Source organism: Balaenoptera acutorostrata, chromosome 14 (assembly GCF_949987535.1).
Source record: "Balaenoptera acutorostrata chromosome 14, mBalAcu1.1, whole genome shotgun sequence".
NCBI lineage: Eukaryota > Metazoa > Chordata > Mammalia > Artiodactyla > Balaenopteridae > Balaenoptera > Balaenoptera acutorostrata.
The window spans coordinates 79,335,842-79,349,047 of NC_080077.1; positions in this window are offsets into that span (position 1 = coordinate 79,335,842).

The window sequence follows — 13,206 nt, forward strand, 5'->3', positions numbered from 1 at the left end:
AAAGAATCCAATAATCTTAGCTCATAAACATTTATTTCTTGTTTTCCTCACTGTGTCTTGTATTTGTTCCCCAAACTTGGACTTTTTGAGTACTTTGTTTTAACATTAGTGAATGATATTTACTATGGAAACATCTACCAGAAGAATATTACCCCTCTGTGGAACCAAGAAAAATCTCACCCGAAGCAAAACTCTTAGAAAATATACCATTTTCTACCTTAGTCTCATCTTACAGAGACTAAAAATAGAGGCTTCAAAGCATAAGAAATGAAAATTTACCTCAATGTAAATATTTTATATGCATTTATTTACAGAAATTTAAACTTCTCACTTATTTAAAATCGAACAAGGCTTTGGAAAGCAAAAACCCCTGGCTCTCCATTTTCCTTTAAATGTATTCTGATTTTAGTAGAAATCAGTTGTAGAGTATGATATTTCTCATATAACTGTATATTAGTTCATGAGAAATAGATAAAAATGGAATTTGGATCTGCATTTTATCATTAATTCTTCAGGTTTTTATTTCCTTCCTACTATATGAGAAGCCCTGTGCTCAGGCTGATTGGAGAAATAATGACGATACAGATGCGGAGCCTGCCCTTCACACGGACCGCAGTGCAGTTGGGAATTAGCACAGGTGGAGCGGGGATGGGAGAGCAAAATCCAGTTTCAGTCTACACTGTAAATACAAATACATACAGCCTTATTTGACAAACTGGTGAGTGTGCTGGAAGTCTATTTGAATAGGGACTGTGGGGCTTTTTGGAAATGAGCTCATTTTATGTGGAAGACAACCTAACCTAGTAACGAGGCCTTAGTCATTCAGTGGGAGGAGAGATTTCAACGTGTCAGATTTGTTTCTGGCTCAGACCACCATGTACTCATGTCCATAGATAAGCCATATGGGGACACGACATGCGGTGCTTTTTAGGTAAGATATTGGGGCCTCAGAACTAATTTGGTGGCCCTGTATTTGAGTGTGATACGAAAGGGGCTTGAAGAATTTTCTCTCAGTTGGAGGTGGAGTATTGGGCAGCAGGTACTTCAAGGGTCCCAAAGTGGATTCAGGTGATAATTAGTGGAAGGCAGAATAGAAGCAGTGGTACAAAGGAAGAACATTGTACATTAGGGCCAGCAAGGAGGTGTGATGTGCTAGGTGGCTAGATTTTTATTCCAGGATACTCGGAAACAGTGCTGGTGGTGGTGGTCATATACAAAACTCTTTTGGCGGCAAGTGCATGCTCGCAGGAAATTGTAGATATTCTAAAAGAGGCATGTATAGAGTGCTATGGAAGTTCCAATGAATCGAGAAGGTACTGCCTAGGAGGGGCAATGAAAACCTCATGAAGATGACATTAGAATAGGTCCTGAGTGACATGTAGCCTTTGGATATTCAGAGATGGAAGTGCTTTAGGTACACAGAGGAAAAATGCCATTTGGTTTTGGTATGAAGGGAGAGAGGCAAGAGAAAACACCACAGAGTTTATTTGGGGAGAGGTTATAAAAAGAAAGAATTGTTAATATGATCAAATGTTCCAGAAAGAAGATGAAAAGGTCTAAAAAGAGAGTATTAGATTTATTATCAATAAGAGAAAAGAGGACTGGCAAAAGCATTGAAGATTGAAGATTGATTAGTGAAAAAGTATAGACAATGGATTTTTGAATGAAAGTCTAATGGATTTTACTTATTGTCAATCTGAATAGTTACTTCTTGAATTTCATGGCAGGAATGTACTCCGTATGGCTCAATGACGACTATAGATCAGGGCAAGGGCTAAGGCCTCCACACCAATGTTCTTCCCTCCAGATAACACTATTTCTTTAAATGGGGTGGTGTATTAGATTCTTGTCGTTCAGTAATTCTTGTCCCACTGTATCCAAGTAGACTCTTTTGGTGTTCACCATTTGGACTAAAGATGACCTTGTAAATTTAATTTAATGCTATTTTAAAGGCAGCCACTAGAGGGCATCACTTTTTTTAAATAATGAGAGTGATAACTTGAAAATGCTGTCCTGTTAACTTGAAATAATGCTTTCCAAAGAGGACCTAATCTAGTATAAAGGGAACTTGGTTACACTTACAAGGTTCAAACTCTAATTTTTCTAATCCCAGTTCTTTCACCATCTCACCTGCCTTTGAGTTTAGTTTTTCAGTCACTGAAACCTCTTCTATGAAATATATGCTACTCCCCACCCCATAAGATGCGAATTCCATAGAATGGTATAGATTTTTAATTTTTATGGATAATCTGTTTTGTTCCCCCAAAACCCCAATTTATCTTCCCTCCTTCTCTTCCAACATACACATGGATGTGTGTGTGTGTGTGTGTGTGTGTGTGTGTGTGTGTGTGTGTGTATACTCACTTTGGGAGGAAAAGATGAAGTGCTTATAAATGCAATACAGTGTAGTGTCTTATTAACATGGAACTTTAATCTTGCACATAAGTGATTGATTTAACTTTCTTTAAAAGTTATAACACTTCATGCTTTCACTCTACTAATTACAATATTCCATTTCTCCCCAAAAATATGCAACCAACTCTACTATGCAGTTGACCAACGACAAATGAGCATGAGGAATATGCATCTAAAAATCTACAGACAACTTCTTCGTGCTTCTAGAGATAAAAGCTTCTCTATTAACTTTTGACTCTGAAAGTCAAATATTACATTATGAATTTAGGCGGAGCCCAGAGAGAATGGAAAGCTTGGTCATCTATTTCTAAATCTTTCCAGTTCTCCTATTGACTTTTGCCTGTCATTGGACTTTTCCAATGAGGGAGAATAAGCCCAGGTGTTAGCAAGATCAGGTACAACAAAGACCTCTGACATGGGCTGGAGTAGGAAAATGCGCTAATGATAACCAAGGTCCTGCAGTCACCTTTCTTGGATAATGTGATCTTTTGTAGTCTGCTGAACTATTCCTCAGGCCATAGTAAGGAACTCTCAGGCCTCCTTCATATACAGGATTCTGTCATGTGTTTACATTTAATATGTGTGGTGATATACCGCTTAGGCCCCCAGCTGCAGATGGAAAACAGTGATACCTTCCAGATTGGAAAAAGAGAGAGTAGTGTTCAGATTGCTAAACCCAACTTTGTTTCCCTTCAGCCAATTTTGAAATAAATTATTTGAACATACCTAACTTATACAAATGGAAAAGTCATATAATTTTAGTGATTTTGACTATTGAACTTCTGTTTTCATTCATTTCCTTCTACAATAACCTTGTTGTTAAAAATACATACCATTTTATATTGAAAGCTACATTTTTGTGTTTTAACCTGAGGCTATTACTCACCAACCAGGTTAGCTGAAAAGCAAATAGGTTGGTTTTAATTTTCTGTATTCCAAAATGTTTTATTCATCAGCCACATTTCAATTCTAGTAAATGCCATTTTCTAAACAAGGTTATATGTGGGGATAGGCTTTATTGGAGGGCATACTGGGGTTTCCTCAAACCAATACATGTGTCATCTTTACTTGACGATGACAATTTTAAAAGTTTCTCTCAAAACTCTGGTCAACTCTTTCTAACATCAACATCAATTAAACTTTCCAGTTTGTTTCACATTTAGTTCAACTGTGAATTCCATTAATATCTTGCTTGAGTCTGAATAATAAAGCAGATATACTTAATAATGATCCTTTTATGTCTTGTCTAAAATGTCTTAGATTCTTTCATGATTGTCTGTCACACACCCAGTCTGATGCTAGGCACATTTTTGGATCAGATCAATGTAGATGTCGTTCTAAGTTTAGTCTTGTAGAGATGTTAATTCACAGGCACATTGTCATTTTAGCCTTGAGTATATGATCAGTCTTGTCATGGTTTCATTGCTATTTGCAGTTTTTAGTTTGACTCGGGCATTATTTTAAAATGTTTGATGTTTTTTAAAATACTTAACATTTTTTTATACAGACACTTTGTAAAATGAATGTTCTCATCTAGCATGTAATTATGCCATATAACTGTCAAATAGTACAACATTTAAGTGGCTGTTTTAATAACACAGTAGCAGTATACTGGTATGTACTTCTTGATTATCTGGATGAGTGTAATTATTTATGTTTAAGGTGAAGAGCAGCACTTACTTTCCTGTATAAACAGCTCCATAATGGAGCACAGAAGAACAGTTATTCCACTGTCACAGTCTTAATCAGTGTGTCTCCTTTTAAACCTATAACCCAATTCACAGATCAGTATGCCATTTAGACTTCAAAGAAAATGAAGAGTTGGTCTGATTTCTCAGTTTCCTGTTGTCTTAACTAACTTTTAGAAATCCATCAATATTAGCGTACTCTAAAAGCATTTGCAAATATTATCTCTTTTTTCTTTCTCTCTGTCTCTCTATGGCTTTATAATCTATCTGATTATCTAATTTTATACTACTATTGTGTATTCAACTTTAACAAAAGGTACACATACCTGAAAGAGAAAGTAAGTTATTTTCATTAGGGTCAGCTAGCATGTACTAACCAAATAAATAAGAAATTTTAATGGAACATCAATTATTTCCTGACTCAAACAAACTCCCCCAGATAGTCTGCCTGTAAAGTCAAGACAAGACTTGAAAGACAGTAATAGCTCACAGACTTCTCTTCCCTTTAACTCTCATGTACTTTATTTTTAATCATATGTTGACTACGTACATTGTAGTCTGTGAATGGACTCAGAGAAGAATGAAAGGCTTTGCGATGCATTCCCATGCCCGTTTTTCTAATTCTAGCTACCATTGACCACCCACTAAGATAGGTCCTGGGTTACTGACAAAAGGGAAATATCAGCAGGAGGAGGGATAAGGAAATTACAGATGCTTCGATGTCTGTGGGTGTGTGTGTCCCTGCCTGCCTTGAGCTGGCTGGAGCTGTAAGTAGTGAGTTATTAGTCATTCTGATATTCAATCATAATCTGAATGACTATATTCCAGAGATTCTTTAGAAATGATTTCTCTATTGCGTGTGATGTTGATTTTCTCATTTGATTTCATAACAATGTGAGGAAGGTCTCTTGAGTAGGGATTATAATTGTTTTCTGTCTAGGAGGATCAGACATGTTACACGACATGCTCAAGGCCAATAGTAGGTAAAGAAAATGACCCTGAGATCCTGACCTTTTGACTACTGTTGCCACTACTTCTCTCAGCTGCTGTGCATCCTGTGTTTTCCTTGTGTCAGGATATGTGCATTAGAAATGTAATCTCCTTGAATCCTCTCAACAGCCCTTTTAGGGAGGTACTGCTTCATTTTACAGAATCCTGTGCTGTCTCCAACAGTTTCCTTCTGAAGCTAAAAGCTGATAAAACAACAGTCACAAATGTTGTCTTAGATTATCATTGCTTTTGCATTGCTTTTAAGATTCTGGGTTGACAACTCTTAACTTCCTTTCTCTACTTTGAGATAAATTCAATTTCTTATTTAAAAAAATTACAGGCTTTTGTGTTCATTTCTCTTCCCTTTGTAATAACGGTGTTAAAATTCACATTGCATACACCCCTTATTTTGCTCTAAATCAGTTGGTGGAAAGACTGATAGAAAATTCTCTGCACCACAAAACGTCATAGATAAATTATAGACCCCAGAAGGCACTGGTAACACGCTGTCCTCTCAACAAAGACAGAAGTTACTGGAGTTAGAGACAGAAAAGAAATATATTGGTTATGTGCCAAAGGTTATATTTACAATATAATGGTTTGTAGGTCTCTGTGAAATATAAAGAAAAAAAAGACATGAAAAATTTACTTTCTTGTTTGCTTCTACTGTAGGTCGTTAAGTGACAAAATACGTCCCGATGGCACAATGGCTGATTTTCTCTGCATGGGTGAAGGGCCTATACATTCAACTGCAGTTCCATAAGAGAACTGATTCATGCAATTTTGAGCCAAACTGCAGGCCCCCTGCCCCACCACCAAAAAAAAATCCGGAAAATACAATCCAAAACATGGGATCTACATTTGACATGATAACATAACATTTAGATTCTGAGTTACAGTAACAGAGAAAATTGGATTTGCTCTTTGATCTCAAGCAAGTAACCTAGGTTCTTAAAATTCTGAAGCTGTTTTAAGGTTGGATGTGCTATGATGATTCATTGTGTGGTAACAATGCTTAAAGTCTTCCCTGCTCTTCTTGTCACTGTATGATCTTCATTTTTGAAATGAATAAAATTGTCCCTGTTAATCACAGTCAAGAGACATACGTTTTGAATAAAGACCAAATTCTCTAAAATTAGTGAATTAATCATTATCTGTCTGTTTCTAACTTTCTGATTCTAGAAAATTGTATTTTTAGTTCCATCAGACAAACTTTATGCCTTGATCGGAGGAGGTTAAACATGAAAAGATTTACTGAACTTGGCTTTCTGGCTGTGAATTGAAGAATGAGCAATATGCAGACACACTAGAAGATGTCAGATCTATCAAGAACCATTAATAGTGTGTCGTGGTTGAGTGTCCTCACCAGAAGTGGTTGTAGGGGACTCTGTCTCCCTCCCCCTTGGCTCTCAAGGCCCTCTCCATTGCCACTTCTACCAGATGTCCCTGAGCCTGTAACTAAAGTGATCCCGACCTGGGCTCCGGGTCCCTTCCTCTCCAAACACCTTAGGAACCTACCCTCACTGTCACCACTTTTCATTCTTTCTTCAGCTTCTTCCTCATTAAGCTGTTTTCCTAGAAGCATTTAAATTTACTCATCTTTCTTATATTAAAACAACAGCAGCAACAAAACAAATTAAGAAAGAACTCTTTTACCCTCCTTCTTCTAGCTACTGCTCTACCTGACTTCTCCTTCCCAGCAAACCTTCTTCAGCCAGTGGACTGGTTTGATGGCTGCCTTGTTCTCTGCAGCCACCTTTCCACTGCATGCAGGGTGGCCTCAGGGGAGGCCAGGAAACTATCTGGGAAAGCTAAAGGCATGATATTTCCCTAAATGCAACATGGCAGGTGATATCTTTTTTTTTTTTTAACATCTTTACTGGAGGATAATTGCTTTACAATGGTGTGTTAGTTTCTGCTCTATAACAAAGTGAATCAGTTATACATATACATATGTCCCCATATCTCTTCCCTCTTGCATCTCCCTCCCTCCCGGCAGGTGATATCTTAAACGTGATCTTTAAGTCTTGTTTAGCTTCCTGTAGTGCCTTTCCCCTACCTGGAGAGAGAACTCAGGTATCACAGAGTTCTAAATAATTCTTTTGAAGTTTGAATTAGCCATAGTTACATAACATGGGGGACTAATAAAATGGCTAAAATGGTTAAGATAAGTAACTATGGAGGCAACATTTAAAAATGTATAATTTATTCATTCATCAAATATTTATTGAGTGTCTGTTATATGCCAGGTATAGTCCTAGGCTTAGGGGAGACCACGGCGAACAAGATGCTGTTTCTATCCACACAGGCTTCATTCTTCCGGGGAGACAGGGAAACTCCATGGGGCACACAGGAGCAGCATCTAGAGAAATCCCCAGGCAGGAGGGGAGCTGTTTGATGAGGTCAGGGGCAGGAAAACTAAAGAGGCTCAGACGAGGTCTACCAGAAGTAGACTTGACTTTACAGCCTGTCTGCATACTAACCACATCACCTCTCAATGCCTCACTTTTCTCATCTGCGGAATGGGTTCTTGCCTCATTGCATTGTCAGGATTAAGTGAGCTAATCTCGGTAGTGTTTAGAGCATAATATGCAGTCACTAAATATTAACCGGTATTATTACTATTCTAATTATTGTCATTAGAGCTGAGGCTGAGCTCAAGGAAAGGTAAGACTGTCTCTCAAAGAAAAGCATGTGTATGTTACTCCCAAGTTCCTAATTTATCCCTTCCCCCCCCAGCTTTCCCCTTTGGAAACCATAAGTTTGTTTTCTTACTGTGTAGCACGGGGAAGTATACTCCATATTTTGTAATAACCTATATGGGAAAAGAATGTGAAAAAGAATATATATATGTATGTATATAACTGGATCACTGTGCTGTACACTTGAAACTAACACAACATTGTAAATCAGCTATCTCAATAAAAAATAAATTAATTAATTAAAAGAAAAAAGGGGAGCATGTTATCCTAAACTGCTCCCACCCACCCAAATGATTCAGCTAAATGAGCACTCATAGCATTCACTGAGACAGGCCCCATTTGGGCATAAAAGAGTCCTATGGCATTATACGTCATTCCTGTCTCTGGTCGCCCATATACCACATAGGGGATTCTCAGTCCCTGTGTCTGGAGATGGAGTCGATGGTGGCAACTCCTGCTGAACCTTGGCATGTCTGTTCCCCAGTTTCTATCTCAGTTGCTCTTTCTAGGGGGCCAAGGAATAGAGTCGGTATTCAGAGCTTCCTCTGAGTACATCAACATCACTGGCTCGAAGCTCAGGCTTTTGGTGTTGCTTTCCCGGAACCCTGCCTCTGAGACCTGGGAAATGCTCTCACTGGTTCACTTCCTCCAAGTCGGATGACTCAGAAGCAAACTTGATTTTCACAGGAGTATGGCTTCTAAGTCCATTTAAAGAAATACAAACTAAGGCAACAGTAGAAATAAACTCACATTTTTTACTATTTAGAAAATCAGTCTTGATTGACATATATACACTAATATGTATAAAATAGATAACTAATAAGAACCTGCTGTATAAAAAAATAAAATGCAAAAAAAAAAAGAAAGAAAATCAGTCTTATTTTAAAATAAATTCACTACTCTGTTCTCTTATTTTTCCAAGACAAGATCGTCACAGCCAAACTTTTGAAGGCAGAATGAAAGGACACTCTATTACTTCTATGACTGACAGGATCCTTCACTGGTGTCAGGGAAACAAAACCCATACTAGGGATTTTGACAGAGACAAGTTAAGGTAGGAAATTCGTTAAGTGTTGGAGAGCTAAAAAAGCAAAGAGAGGAGTAGAGGGAATGGAGATAATAACTGAAAGCAGCAGCACCCACCCCTTGGGCTGGGGGAACAAAGGGAAGGGCTTGGGTTGTCAGAATCTAGAAGCTAAGAGGTAAGGCCCCCTGGTCCTGGGACTCAGACCTCTGAGAAGGGTTGCTATCCTGTGGCTGCTGGTACCTTGCAAGGGCACCGTGAGATTGAGAAGATGGGAAAAAGGCTGGAGATGGGAATTAACTGCCCCTACCAGGGCAAAGGGTCATTGCTGAAGCAATTTGTGAGAAACGAGAAGCAAAGCAAGAGGGGAGCAGGTCTGTTTTTTCTCCTCCAGCCTTCCGTCTCCTCTAGCCCTTAGCACAGCCTAGCAGGACCCTACTGCCCAGTGTGCAGGAGTGGGTCTGTTGCTGAGAGGAAATTGTTTCTCAACCAGAACAAGTCATTTGCCTGCTTCGGGGATAGGCCCCTCGATGTGCCCAGATCTCTGCACATGCGGGGCTGCTCCTCGTGGGGACTGGCTGCCTGCGTAATTGCTGAGCTGGGCATGGCTGCGTTTTTGCTGTTGGAGCTATTGGGGGACAACTTCGTGAAATTAGCTCCCTGGAGATGCTGCGTATACTTGACATAATTTTCACCACATTCAAATGGGACAGCCACTCAGCCTGCAGACAAGCATTTCCTGTCTTTTAGAGCAGAGAGCCTTTTTCTTTTCAGTAAGTTGACATAAACTCCTGGTCATCATTTTAGCTCCTCTTTTTTCTCCAATCCTCACATCTAATCCAATTACATTAATCTTAAATCTATCTATCTATATATTGTAAGGGCAAATACAATTTAAAAATAAGAGGTTTTTGTTTGTTTGAATTTTATTTATTTTTTTATACAGCAGGTTCTTTTTAGTTATCCATTTTATACATATTAGTGTATACATGTCAATCCCAATCTCCCAATTCATCCCACCACCACCACCCCCCCCCCCCCCGCTACTTTCCCCCCTTGGTGTCCATATGTTTGTTCTCTACATCTGTGTCTCTATTTCTTGCCTGCAAACGGGTTCATCTGTACCATTTTTCTAGGTTCCACATATAAAAATGAGAGGTTTAATTCTCTCTTCTGAAAATAAGGAAAAAGACTGGCCCCCTTCCTCTCTTTTCCTAGAGCATTTACTTTAGAAAACTTGTAATTGTGAGTTCTTTCTCTGCCTCTTTGAAATGTATATAAATCTTTTTAAAAGCTAAATATTCTCTTCACAGTTTTATGACCCGGGAATGCCTTTCTCTAAGACTTGGGAGCCATCCCTTTGAAATATAAATATCTAGGGAGGGAGATAGCACCCCTGTCTCCCAGTCTCTGTGTGAGGGTAGGAGTCTGACTTGGCGGGTGCCTCATTGAAACTTGTAAAACTATCTCCTTAAAGATATGAGAAGTTTATTCTTTTTTTTTTTTTTTGTACAAAGCCAATTAGCAAACACAGATGGCCACCCCAGTTACCAGGTGAATCTAGGGTGAACTGTGTGTGACAAATGAAGTTGTCAACTCTTCTTGCCTGAGTCTAGTCACTATTTATCTTGAGAACATGTCTGGAATGGGGTGTATCTTCATGGCAGTATAAAGGGTGGGATTTCTTTCTGTCTTTGCATCTCTTAGCAGATTGCCTGTGATGCATATCACATTCTGGTTTCATGTTTATTCAGTAAAAACAGTGTTTTCTTTCTCCACTACCTTTGTGGAGCGGATCTCTGGGTTGGGAGATTTTGTTTTTAATTACATTTATTTATCCATCTACCTATCTGCCTCTCTCTCTCTTTCCATTTCTGTCCTACCATATCACTTGCCATATTTACCTTCCTTCAGTATTTGTCTCCTTGCTTCTCTTCCTGCTTCCTCTGCACTGTCAACCTGTGGCCTTTTAAAAATGCAGCTCAGCTTATGTCATTCCTCTTCCTAAAATCCTGCAACGGCTCCCCTTGTGGCTCAAATGAAACCTCAAGTCCTACAAGCCCTGGGTGGTCTGTCCCTTTTCCATCCCCCAGAATTAGCTACTGCCTCTCTCCTACCTGCGCATTTTGTTCCGGCCTTGCTGGCCTGTTGTTTCAATTCCCTGAATGTATCAACCTCGTTTCCTCCAGGGCTTTCCCACGTGCCACTGACTTGGCCTGGAATGCTCTTTCCCTCACTCTCTGTGTTTTATTACTCAGCCAGTTTTAACCTAATTATCCCCTCCTCAGAGAGCCGCCCTTCACCCCATCTGAGTTAGGTTGGTCTCATTACTCACAACATTATACGCTTTCCTATCAGCAGAGAGTTTATCGGCATTCATAAATATATATTTATTTTTCATTGCTTGTTTTTTTTTATAAGTACAACATATTCATTCATTTATTCTTTTTTTGTTTTAACATCTTTATTGGATGTTCATTGCTTTTTTTTTAATAGGTACAACATATTCATTCATTTATTCTTTTTTTTTTAACATCTTTATTGGATGTTCATTGCTTGTTTTTTTTTTATAGGTACAACATATTCATTCATTTATTCTTTATTTTTTAACATCTTTATTGGATGTTCATTGCTTGTTTTTTTTTTTATAGGTACAACATATTCATTCATTTATTCTTTTTTTTAATGTCTTTATTGGTTGTTCATTGCTTGTTTTTGTTTTTTTATAGGTACAACATATTCATTCATTTATTCTTTTTCTTTTTTTTTTTAATTTTTATTTATTTATTTATTTACTTTTGGCTGTGTTGGGTCTTCGTTTCTGTGTGAGGGCTTTCTCTAGCTGCGGCAAGCAGGGGCCACTCCTCATCGCGGTGTGCAGGCCTCTCACTATCGCGGCCTCTCTTGTTGCGGAGCACAGGTTCCAGACACGCAGGCTCAGTAATTGTGGCTCATGGGCCTAGTTGCTCCACGGCATGTGGGATCTTCCCAGACCAGGGCTCGAACCTGTGTCCCCTGCATTGGCAGGCAGATTCTCAACCACTGCGCCACTAAGGAAGCCCTATTCTTTTTTTTTTAATATCTTTATTGGATGTTCATTGCTTGTTTGTTGCACAAAGACAGGGCCCATGCATACCCACACCCACATCACTGCAAATCCAGTGCCACCGTGGCATCTGAAACATGGTACATCCTCAGCAGCTATTTGCTAAATACATGGGTCTCCAACGAAGCTCATTTTAAAGGGAAATGTCTCTAAATATTTGTCTCCTTTTTCCTGTTTGTGCTCTTTCCCCTTGGAGAGCTGGACTGACCCTGAAGGGATACATCTAGAACACTGCACTTCCCAGAGAATAGAACAATTTCAGTGCTTCAAAGCCTATGAACCCCAGTTGAGAACTTTCTGGTTTTCTTGACTAGCTCTCTGTTAGTTAAATTACAGGTCTGAGGACCAAGGCCTGCAGCGTGGCCACGCTTGGTGGCACGCCGGGGAGACTAGGTCGCTCCTCAGGAGAGAAGAGAGCTCTCCTCCATCCGTTAGCCCATCGAAATGCCTTTCAGCGTGCACTGGAAGTCAGCACTTTACCGGACAGAGCGGAGGTGTGGCGGGGCTCCCACTTCAGTAAAATGGGCGGTGGTCCTGGGTTTGCTGTGGGTCTGGTTGAAGAAAGTGCTGGGCCACAAGGGGTCACTGGGGGTGAGGCTGGCCACTGATGCGCGTTTTACCGCAGAAGTGCAAGAAAGAGTGATTTTAATGAAGCAGAGGCTTAGCTTGTGAAGCATGTAACTGGCCAAACAAGATTGCTTGTAGGTAAATAGTTGGCAAGCTCTTTTGGTGTTTCTTCCACTTGGTTTTGTTTATTTATTTTTCACTCTGGTAGCTTCACAACATTGGTTACTAGTTTTGTTTTTCCAGTGCCCTTAACGAACACGTTGATGAACCTGAATAGCATCAGTGATGGCAGTGGAGAGCTCACAGCTGGTGTCATGAATGAAGCACAGGATGCTGGGAATAACATGATTTGGAAAGAGACAGTATCCACCTCCCCCCTGTCCCCCAGGGACTGAGTAGGAAGGATTCTGGGAACAAACAAGTTTGTCCTCACGCACAGACCACGAGGTTGGTCCCCATTTGTGATCTGATATTTAGTTTTGTTTAAGTAGAAAGGCAGAACTTTGGCTCAGCTGCAGGCGGTTGGTTTTTGCTCGCTCCACATTGGCTGTGGACGTCACTTTCCTTGGTCTGTGGCTGGACTGCTGTTGCCCTGCTCTTGCAGAAGCCACCAGGCCTGCTGCCCTTTGATCCAGAGCAGCCAGGCCCCAGCTCAGTAACGCAAGGTGAGCCTACGGTGCCGCCTATGGAATTGCTTTCCCACTGGCTTTTTCT